Source organism: Cynocephalus volans, chromosome 9 (assembly GCF_027409185.1).
Source record: "Cynocephalus volans isolate mCynVol1 chromosome 9, mCynVol1.pri, whole genome shotgun sequence".
NCBI classification, from domain to species: Eukaryota; Metazoa; Chordata; class Mammalia; order Dermoptera; family Cynocephalidae; genus Cynocephalus; species Cynocephalus volans.
In genome coordinates, this window is record NC_084468.1 from 125205763 (window position 1) to 125218024 (window position 12262).

Sequence of the window (12262 nt, forward strand, 5' to 3'; positions counted from 1 at the left end):
AATATGCTTTTTGTTTTAATCCATAAAATTAATATAGCAAATGTCAACAGCTGTGTTGTAAATTGTGTATATGTGTATTTTTCTGCAGAGAATATCCATAACTCTAATCAGACTTTTTAAATAGGATAACTGACTCAAAACAGTTTTCAAACTTTTCAGAACTTAGGAGAGACTGTTCTTTTCTTCCCATCTCTCCTAGAATTTACTGTTAAGTTTTATTCAATGTGTAACTATTCTTCTGAAGGTTAGTTAGTGATTATACAGAGAGTACTGTCTTCAGATCCACAATTTGAATTATGGGAAATAATATGAATAATAGCTAACACCTGCTGAGTTCTTATTATGTTAGACATTGTTCTAAATATGTATTTTTTAGAATCTTCATAATAAACTTATGTGATAGGGACTGTATCTTATACCTGAGGAAATTGAAGTATAGAGTAATTAAATAACTTCCTCAGGATCACAGAGCTAGAAAATGGTAGAGCTGGAATTCCAACCTAGACAGATTTAAGATTGCTGGTATTTATGAAGAATAATATTATTTCCATATAAATATTTCATATAATTTGACAGTGATGGTCAATCACTATTTCATTTCAAGGCAGTATTATAATGCTAGAATGTTGATTTTGAAGTAATGCTTGTATGGTGCTTGTATAACTGACATCATTAATTGTATATTTAATGATTATCTTTATAATCACATAATATTCACATGAGTAACTAATGTGTTTGGTTCCTTTTAGAAATGTCTTTTATTGTGTCTCAATGAAAACATTTGTCTAATTTGCATCAGTTTCTGCTGATGGCTATCATCTGTCTACCTACCTATATATCTCTCTGTCTATCCATCCATCCAAATAGAACACTGAGATTCATGGAGAGATCCGAGCAGAAGACTCTCATTATATCATAACTGGAAGTGTTGTAGTTAACAATTTGAGGAGACCCCTTTTCAGAAGGCTTTATGGTAGGAGGGTTGGCAAGAAATCAGCTTTTCTTTAGTTCAATATGAGCTCTTAGATTTACTTACCCAGTGATTACAGTAACATGAGACTAGTGATGTTGAACATTGCTTAAATGCTAGCTGTTATCCTATTTGAATGGGTTGGATGGAAAAATTCCATAGGAGAAATGAGAGAAAATTTTTGGTTTTAGCAAGAACTGGAATATATTTACTAATAACTATTTGTTGGTGAATTTCACTAATTAACGATTATCAAGTATATATATATATATATATATGTGTGTGTACATGTGTGTACACATATGTGTATATGTATGTATGTGTGTGTATTCCCTACCTTTAGATGTAAAATGTGTGTATCTGTATACACACACACACACACACACACACACACACATTGGCATGCAGAGTTGAACTTGGATTAGGACACAGCTAGTAAGATACTCCACTGAGATTTACCTTGATTCCAAAGTTAATGTGCTTTCTTGGATATCATACGTTTTCTTTTCATGGGAAAGTCAGGTATTAAGTAAAATGAAAAATAAAATGCCTGTATTCTTGTCTTGAAATAGATACAGGCCATCATTTGGAGTGATCTAATGCTACTTATCATTTGCTTTATGTTAAAGAATGTTATCTTTTTTTTTTCTTAAAGTTAAAGTTGTTTAGTGCTGGAATCAGAAACAGGAAATAAGAGGCTCTTCGAACTCAGTTCAGTTCAACAATATTATGTGTACATATTTTATGTCTTAAGGGAGGGTATTTGTGTACATGTATTTTACAGTGTATTATCCCACTGCAGGGACAGAGGACTATATATAGACCATGTAAAAATGGACAAAAATGTCTGAATGCAACATATATTTGTTTCTTCTCCAAATGCTAATGGTTCCTCCAAGTGCTGACAGGATGTAGACAAGATCGGGAAAGTGACAAAAATTATTTTGTCAAATGAAGGAATTGAAACTGAAAATGGTCCTATGGGAGGAAAATATGTTTGTAAAGTTGATGGAAGGGAGCTCTACTTACCAATGTGGCACACAAAAGAAGCCCAGAGGAGGTCCTAGATTCCTTATATCACTGAATTATACTTCTTGCTGGGAATCTTGCTTTTATGCCTTCTAATTGAAATTTTAGAAATGAAGTAGCCCTTGCACACGTTTAGCACTCTAAACATTTTAAATAATCATTACCTAATTGAACACTTTACAGCTAGAGATTTTTTTAAAAATTATTTATTGATTTATTTTTTTACATTCAAAGGTGTTGTTGCAGAGCAGTGGGAGGGGCAGGTGGAAGGTGGGTAAGGAAACAGGTGAAGGTGGAGGTGAAGGTGAGGGTCAAGCTGGCCCACAGCCAGCTCCTTCCCTGGCCAGCTCGCAGAGGGCGGGGGCTCATGGCTGAAGCCCATAGACTCCCCGCACTGTGGCTTGGGATCCTGGGGGGTTTCTGGTGACAGCTCGGTTCTTACTGGGCTGGATGATACAGCTAGAGATTTTACAATACATTTTTAAATTTCTTATCTCCTTACTCCTCTGCAACAAAAATAAGTATATAAATTGAAAATTAATTTTTTAGTTAAATAATTTTTTTTATTTTATTTTATTTTATTTTATTTTTTAAATTTTATTTTGTCGATATACATTGTAGCTGATTATTGCTCCCCATCACCAAAACCTCCCTCCCTTCTCCCTCCCCCCCTCCCCCCCAACAATGTCCTTTCTGTTTGCTTGTTGTATCAACTTCAAATAATTGTGGTTGTTATATCTTCTCCCCCCCCCCCGGTTTGTGTGTGTGTGTGTGTATGTGTGTGTGTGAATTTATATATTAATTTTTAGCTCCCTCCAATAAGTGAGAACATGTGGTATTTCTCTTTCTGTGCCTGACTTGTTTCACTTAACATAATTCTCTCAAGGTCCATCCATGTTGTTGCAAATGGCAGTATTTCATTCGTTTTTATAGCTGAGTAGTATTCCATTGTGTAGATGTACCACATTTTCCGTATCCACTCATCTGATGATGGGCATTTGGGCTGGTTCCAACTCTTGGCTATTGTAAAGAGTGCTGCGATGAACATTGGGGAACAGGTATACCTTCGACTTGATGATTTCCATTCCTCTGGGTATATTCCCAACAGTGGGATGGCTGGGTCGTATGGTAGATCTATCTGCAATTGTTTAAGGAACCTCCATACCATTTTCCATAGAGGCTGCACCATTTTGCAGTCCCACCAACAATGTATGAGAGTTCCTTTTTCTCCGCAGCCTCGCCAGCATTTATCGTTCATAGTCTTTTGGATTTTAGCCATCCTAACTGGGGTTAGATGGTATCTCAATGTGGTTTTGATTTGCATTTCCCGGATGCTGAGTGATGTTGAGCATTTTTTCATATGTCTGTTGGCCATTTGGATATCTTCCTTAGAGAAATGCCTACTTAGCTCTTTTGCCCATTTTTTAATTGGGTTGCTTGTTTTCTTCTTGTAAAGTTGTTTGAGTTCCTTATATATTCTGGATATTAATCCTTTGTCAGATGTATATTTTGCAAATATTTTCTCCCACTCTGTTGGTTGTCTTTTAACTCTTTTAATTGTTTCTTTTGCTGTGCAGAAGCTTTTTAGTTTGATATAATCCCATTTGTTTATTTTTCCTTTGGTTGCCCGTGCTTTTGGGGTCGTATTCATGAAGTCTGTGCCCAGTCCTATTTCCTGAAGTGTTTCTCCTATGTTTTCTTTAAGAAGTTTTATTGTCTCAGGTGTATATTTAAATCCTTAATCCATTTTGAGTTGATTTTAGTATACGGTGAGAGGTATGGATCTAGTTTCATTTTATTATTAAAATTTATCCTTGGTTATGTTATTTGAAATGTTATCAGTACACATTTAACCACAATAACCCATTAACTTTTGATTAGTAATTATTAGGCATAAAACTAAAACTGTATTGAAAAGGTATATCATAGAAGTAGATATGGTTGATATCAATGCTTTGATTAAAGAAGGTTTCTCTTACATCAGCTTTTCAAATTGCTTCTGTATTTGGCACCATGGCAAGGCAAGACAAGGCACATAATGCCAAGATTCTGGATAGGGAGAGATAGGCCTTCTTTCCTAAAGTGGGAGAAGGGTAATTATGAAATGAGGAAGTGGAAAAGGAGAACTTGATATAAATCTGCTTGTCCTGGGCACATTTTAGGTATATCACTTATAAAAATAGGTTCCTATGGAAGTAGTAGATTTGGAAATTGGTTTCTTTAGAACTCTCTGTGCTTACATGCCCCCTTGGAAAGCCATAGGGTACCCCAGGGGTATGTGTTCTTCAGTAGAGGGGTCTCTGATCTTGTTCAGCCTTCTCCCCACACTCTCTCCTTGGCTTACTGTGCTTTAAAGCAAAGTATGAAGGGGAGCGGGTGGGGAGCAGTAAAGAACGTAGTCTGGCTGCTGCAGAAGCTTCCTAATGGGGAGCAGTGGGAAACAGGTTCTCTTAGGGCTTGGGTAGCCTCTGCAGCCTTGTCTCCTCTTCTAGTCTTAGCTCCTGAACTACTGCCTCTGTGTTCTAGACACACTTGCCATTCCTTGTAAGCCTTCATGTGTCCTGCTGAAAATGCCCACCGTCTACAGCTTTTGCTGTCCCTGTCTCCTGCCCAGGCAGAATTATTTTCTCCCTTATATGAATTCATTTGGTGCTGCCTACATCCTCCTACAATAGCTTTTTTTCTCTATATAGTTATTTTTTTATGTGTCTGTCTCTACATTTACATTAAAATAAAGACAGGGCAATGTGTCCTGTGTGCCTAACAGAAGGCTGGTCGCATAGTTAAGATGTGTTGACTTCAGTGAGTGTCAATCAGATCATTCAGAAGTTTGACAGCTGAACAGAGGAATGTAAAGGAGATGGGAGACATAAGTAATATAGCAATAACAATGTTGAAATAATGTAATAAATGCAGTACTTTAAGAAAATTAGTTTGGGGTACAATTTATTGAGGAAATGACAAATTAGATATGAGGAAATCCAGCTAGAAATCCGTCCCAGTAATTTAGATGTGTAGTCTCATTCCCATTATTTGCTCAAGGACATAGCTCTAGCAATTCTTTCTTTCTCTCCATCATTCATTTTTTTCTTTTCTCTCTCTAAAATGTCTTTCCCACCACCATACAGCCATGCTGTAATTTCTTCCATAAACAAACAAACAAACAAACAATCCTTATGTTTTTCTCCTCATGTTTCTCTCCACTGGTTTCTCTGCCCATGTTTTACAGTAGAGATTTCAACATATTGTTCTCTTTCTCTAGTTTCTCTTTTCTTGTTCTCTCCAGGCTGTCTTCCTCACCACTCCACTGAAAATACACTTGTCAAAGGCACCTCCATGTTGTAAAATCCAGTGCTTGGTACTCAGTTCTCTTCCTACGTGCCCTTTCAGCAGAACCTGAGATTCTTCACTTGGCTTCCAGGCCACCCCCTCCCCTTATCCTCCTCTTCCTTTTATCTCACTAGCAACTATTTTAGTCTCTTTTGCTAGTTCGTTGTTTCCTTAACGTGTAAATAGAGGAGAATCCAAGGGGTCAGTCATTAGGCCCTTTCTCTATCTATACTGACCCGCTTAATGAACTCAACCTATCTTGTGGCTTTTAATGCCATCATATATTGATGATTCATAAATTGACATCTCCAGCAATGACCTCTCTTCTCACTTCCAGACTCACCATATCCAACAGTCTATTCAGCATCTCTAATTCGATGTCTAATACTCATTGAATTCATGACTTTACTCCCAAATCTGTTTCTCCTATGGTCTTTCCTGTTTTACTTGACAGCAATTCCATTCTTTTAATTGCATAGACAGTCCATCAATCAATCAATAAGCCTTGGAATTGTCCTCGACTTCTCTTTTCTCACATATCACATTGAATCTGCCACCAAATCCTTTAGCTATGCCTTCAAAATACATCCTACATCGGACTCCTTCTCACCACCTTCATTACTGCCACCCACGTTCAAGCCACTATCAATCATGTCTTACAATATTATTTTAAGAGTTGGTCTCCCTGCTGATACACTTGCTCCCCTCCAATCTACCTTGTTATTAATACAACAGCCACAGTGTTTCAGTTATATGTCCCTGCATTAAAAATAACCACCACAAAACAAGAACAAAACAAAACAACACTCCAGAACTCAGTGGTTAAAAACAGTAATTTGTTACTTGTCATGATTCTGCAATCTCAGCTGCATTTATCTCATTGACTCCTCTCAGGCTACTGGAGATGAAACCTCCAAGAAGGCTTCTTCATTCATATGTCTGACACCCCAGCAAGCAGAGCTGGAAAGCTAAAGGCTGGCCAGACATCCATCTCTCTCTGTGGCCTCTCCACATGGCTAACTTGTGCTTCTTTACATTGAGTTGGTCTCAGGTAGTTGGACTTCTTAAATGATGACTGACTGCCGAGAACATCTGTAGATTATCTCATTATGGCATCACACTCAGGCTTAAAGTCTCTAAATTAGATCTCTAAGCATGAATGAGATTTCTCTGGTTCAGTTTCTTGAGTATAGAGACCTGTGAACTAAAAAGACAGGTTATCTGCCTCCTTCCCCTTGCCCAAACACACAATGGTAAGACAAAGATAAGACAATTTCAGTAGACAGTACCATTTAAAAACAAGGAAATGGGAAGTATGTAACAGTCATTAGTCCATAGCAATTCTAAATCTAGCCAGGCACATTTCTCCAGTTCTTGCTCTGGAAGCAGGAAGTGTTCCTAATTAAGGCCCAAATTTGTTCCCTAGGAATGGTTCTCCATGGCTTTTAACTTTACCTTTTAGACTTTGAGCTCCTCCTTTGTTTCTTTCTTTCTTTTCAATAAGAAATAACTCACGTTATGTTTTTCAGTTAAGTAGCCTGCTTCTGGCTCTTAGAGACTTAGGGATCTAGAGATCTTTTGTGTTGTCCCTTTTGTTTAGCTGTTGGTTTTTTTAAGTTCAGTTTCTTTTAAAACCATGGGGGCTTCCTGTGTGTTTTATTGGCTCCGTTAGATAAAAGACATACCCACAAAATTCTTGAGACAGGCTCCTCTTTATTTTTCCACAAGTCAGGATGCTGTAGAAGCCTTTAAGGTTTTCAGAAGCACTTTGACTAGTTGACAAGATCTGTGAGGCACCACTTCAAATCTTTTGGTAGTCTTAATGGAGAGTCTTCTAGCCACACACTTGATTTGATCTTTAACCTGAAAGCACATTATATTAGTAGACTCTGGATTTGATCTTTGCTCTAAGACTACTTCTTTCTTTGAGAATCTTTTGCTGCCTTGGAAGGCAAGAATGAGAATAAGTTTTACTTTCTAACCTAGCAAGACTTGAGTTGACTTTTTCTATGTCCTCTAAATTCTACTTGAACATTTCTTTAGTTATCTTTCTTTAGGCATCTAAATGAAGCCATTGGTCACTTTCAGAAGTACTTTTCTTTCTTCCATATCATTGCAGGTGACAATGTGACCAAATATCTTGCTACTACATAACCTTAGTGGCCCTCTCCAGCCTCTAACAACAATTTGGTCACTGCCTTGCTAGCCTTCACTAACAGTGTCCTGGCCTCTCTTCAAGTGTCTTGCCCATTGCCTGGTCTCATATCCGTTTCAGTGTCACTTATTAATTGCTATGTAAAAAACTACCCCAAAACTTAGTGGTGTAAAATAAGAACCATTTTAATTTTCAAGTTTAAAAATTTGGACAAGACCCAGTGGTGATGACTCATCTCTAATCTGCAATGTCAGTGACCTCAGCTTATATGACTTAAATGGTCAAGGGATGTCTGAGGTGGCTCAAGACATTGGGTCATATATATGGGGACTCAGTTCTGGCTGTTGGCTGGCTTCCTTGATTCTCTTCCACGGGGACTTTCAATGTGGAAAGATTAGGCTTTCTCATAACATGACAGTCTCAGAGTTGTCACATTCCTTACATACTGTCCAACTTCTATAAAAGAGGAAGTGGGAGCTGCAAGCTTTTAAAGTATGGGCGTAAAATTCCCAGACTGTAACATTTGTCTCATTCTATTGGGAAAATCAAGTCGGAAGGCCATCCCAGATTCAATGCGGGATGACATAGTTTTGATGAGAAGAGTGTCATGCATGTTCATGGAAGGAAGGCATTGATTGATGGCAGCTATGTTTGGAGATTATCTGCTACAAATGGTTATCCTCTTAAAATATTGATCCGGTCATGCCACTTCTCTATTCATTGCCTTCTCTTCTTATTCCAATAAAAGCTAATCTCTGTTACAATGTCCAGTAAGTCCCTAATTGATTTCCATGCTGTTGACATCCATTTTCTGCTGCTACAACAGAATACCATAGACTGAGTAATTTCTTAAAAAAGAAATTTGTTTCTTACGGTTCTGGAGGCTGGGAAGTCAAACAACATGGTGGTGGAATCTGGTATAGGCCTTCTTGCTGCATCATAACATAGTAAAGGTCATCACATGGCTAGAGGGCAAAAGCATGCATGTCAGATCCGGTCTCTCTTCCTCTTCTTGTAAAGCACCCAGTCTCATCATGGGGACCTCACCCTGATGACCTTATCTTATCCTAATTACCTCCCAAAGGCCCCACCTCCAAATACCATCAACATATGAATTTCAAGATTATCTAATGCATGAAATTGGGTGTACACATTTTAAACCATAGCATACTGCTATTATCTCATCTACTTCTCCTTCCTTAGCTCCTTGATCAGTCACACAGCCAACTTTTCTATTTTTCAACTATACTGTTACATTCCTGTCTAAGGGTCTTTGAGCTTGCTGTTTCTTCTGTCTGGAATGCTCTTCTCTCAGATATATCTCATTCCCCAGCTCCTTTGGGCTTGGTTCAAATGTCTCCTTTGCAATAAAGCTTTCCCTGACTGGTATACTTCCAATTGCACTACCACCTGCGCTCTCTGCTTCAACACTTCTCCACACACGTATCACTATCTGACATTGTACCGAGTTTGTAGTCCTTATCTAAAACTCTTAGGGTCAGACCTGCTTTGGAATTCAAATTTTTTTTTCAGATTTTGTAAAGTAATATTGTGCCTTTACTGTATATCAATCAAGCTTGTTCAAGCACCTCTCCAAAAGTGAAATAAATAGTTTATAAATAGTCTCATGTCAGTTTAGTTAATGTTTTGTTAACTAACGAATTAAGGAAAAACTTTCAGTTTTTAGAGCTTTTTGATTTAATATTTTTAGATAAGGGATTATGAACTTGTATGTGTTTCATTTTAATTGTTTATTAACACCTTCCTCCCCCATTATAATACAGACCAGAGGAGAGCAGGTATTTTTGTTGTTTTGTTCATTGCTATATCCCCCTCATCTATCAGTGCCTGGCATACGGTAGACTCTCAACAAACATTTGCTGAATGGATGGATGGATGCTAAGAAGTAAGATACTATTAAAAGTAGTGGGGAATAGAAAGATAAACTATTTTCTTTTGTATTTTATTTTTTTATTTTGGTGCACTTTATTTTTATTTATTTATTTATTTGGAAAAGTTTATTTATTTATTTTTTATTTTAATTTATCAATATACAGTGTAATTGATTTTCGTGTCCCTTTACCAATTCCTCTTTTTTCCTCCTCCCACTCCCCACCCCTTCTCCATGTCATATCTGTTCACTTATCTTAACAAGTTCAAGGAATTAATGTAATTGTTTTGTCTCCTTCCCCTTCCATTTATTTGTTTGTATATTTATTTATTTATTTTTATCAGCTCCCACATGTAAGTGAGAACATGTGGTATTTCTCTTTCTGTGCCTGCCTTATTTTACTTAACATAATTTTCTCTAAGTGCATCCGTGTTGCTGTGAATGGTAGTATTTCATGACAAGCTATTTTCAAGGAAGAACTAATTTATTGATACATTTTATTTATTCATTGAATTGATTTTTTTTGTTCCACAACAAATACTTTTGAGAGACTGGTATAGGTCAGGCACTTTTTTAAGCACTTGACTGGCCTTGGTTCAGTGGGAAGGGCAAAGCGCAGGGAGTCAGGAACTTCAGGATTTTAATCATAAGAGGCAGGAAAAGTAAAAACTCAAGGAACAGATAAGGATTACAGCTAAAACAGGAAGTGAGGTGGGAGAATAGATGAACTTAATCCTAGAAATATCAAGATTGAGATGAAAGTGGAACATACAACTGAAATGTCCTTTAAGTCATTAGAAGTACTGGACTGAAGATTGGGTGCGCTGTTTGTATGAGAGATTTTGGTTTGTGATTTAAGGATAAGTAGAGAATTATTTTTTTTAATCTTCGTAAATATCTTTAATGTACCAAAGCTTTCAACACAACTTTTAACATTTTTACATATCAGAATTTAAAATGAAAATTATCAATTTATGTAATATAAATGTAAATTTTCAAATAGAAATGATAAATGTAATTTCAAAACTATTTTAAAAGATTTGTCTATATGCCAATGGTTAAATACAAGTGGTGATGTTGCCTTCCATGGGACATTTGGCTATGTCTACCTGTCAATCTTCTGTCCCCAAATCTCTTGTACCAGCAGACAGAAACAACACCATCATTCATTTACCATTTTCCACCCTAATCTTTATTATTTTTTCCTTTCCGTTTTGGGAGTTTAGTTTTTTCATCTTTTTCTAGTTTTTTAGTTGGAAAGTTAGCTTTTTGATTTCAGATCTTCTCTTCAAAAATATAGACATTTGCAGCTATAAATCTTATTTTAAGCCCTCTTTTACTTTTGGTATGGTGTGTTTTTGTTTTCAGTCTCAAATTGTTTCTAAATTTTTTGTGAGTTTTTTTTTTATGACTCACTGGGTATTTGGGAGTTTGTTGTTTAATGTCCACATAATTGTGAACTCCTGAAATATTGTTCAGTTAATAATTTTCAATTTAATCTGTTGTGGTCAGAGAACATACTTTGTGTGATTTCGTCCTCAAATCTATTGAGGATATTTTATGGCCTAGCAAATGGTCTTTTCTGTTGTAAGTTCCATGTGTACTTGAAGAGAAAATGTATTCTGTTGCTGGGTGGTGCGTTCTACATATACATATCTGTAAAGTCAGGTTGTTTTATATTGTCCACAACTTCTGTACCCTTGTCCGTCTTTTGCCTAGTTGTTGTATCCATTATTGGAAATTGCAATAGACATATCCAAATATTTATATAGAACAGTCTATTTCTTTCTTAATTTCTTTTCTAATTATTTTCATTTAATGTTGTGCTTCTTTGCTCTGTGCATATGTATCTATAATTGCTATGGTATCCTCATGGCAGACACTTTTGTCATTATTAAGTGCCCCTCATTATCTTCAGCAACAGTTTTGTTTTAACATTTATTTTGTCTGAAGTTATTATGGCCAGCCAGTGTCGCTGTCTTATTGCTCTGTTTATGCTGTATATCTTTTCCCATCCATTAACTTTCAACCTGTTTGTATCTTTGAATTTAAAGTGTTTTTCCTGTGCACAATATATAGATTTTTCTTTTTTTTAAATTCAATTGGACAATTCCTGCCTTTAAAAAATTATTTTGTTTTAATTGACAAATTGCAACTGTACATGTTTATGAGGTACGATGTGAGGTTTCAAAATATGCATACCTGTGAAATGATTAAATCAGACTAATTAATATATTCATTACCTCACATATTTATCATTTCGTGGTGAGAACATTTAAAATCCACTCTGTTAGAAACTTTGGAATATACAATACATTACTATTAACTTTAATATGCACCATGCAGTGTGATAGATCACCAGAACGTATTCCTCCTGCCAAATTGAAACTTTGTACCATTTGACCATATCCCCATTTAACTTTGACCGTCATCCTAGCATTCAGCTTCTGGTAACCTCTATTCTACTCTCAATTTCTTTTTGACATTTTTATAGACAACATAGAAGTAAAATTAAGGTATTCGTCTTTCTGTGCCTAGCTTATTTTACTTAACATGATGTCCTCTAGATTCATCCATGTTGTCACAAGTGACATTTTTTAAAAAAATTTGAGTAGAATTTCATTTTTTATATACATGATGTTTATTTTATCCATTTTTCCCTTGCTGAGTGCTTCTGTAGTTTCACTGTCTTGGCCTTTGTGAAGAGTGGTGCAATGTACACTCTTCGATATACTGATTTCAGTTCCTTTGGACCTATACCCAGAAACGCGATTGATAAATCATGAGGTAGTGTTATTTTAGGTCTTTGAGAAAACTTGATAATACTTTCCAAATCAGTGTTCTAATTTACATTCCCATGTACAGTACACAAGTGTTATCTTTTCTT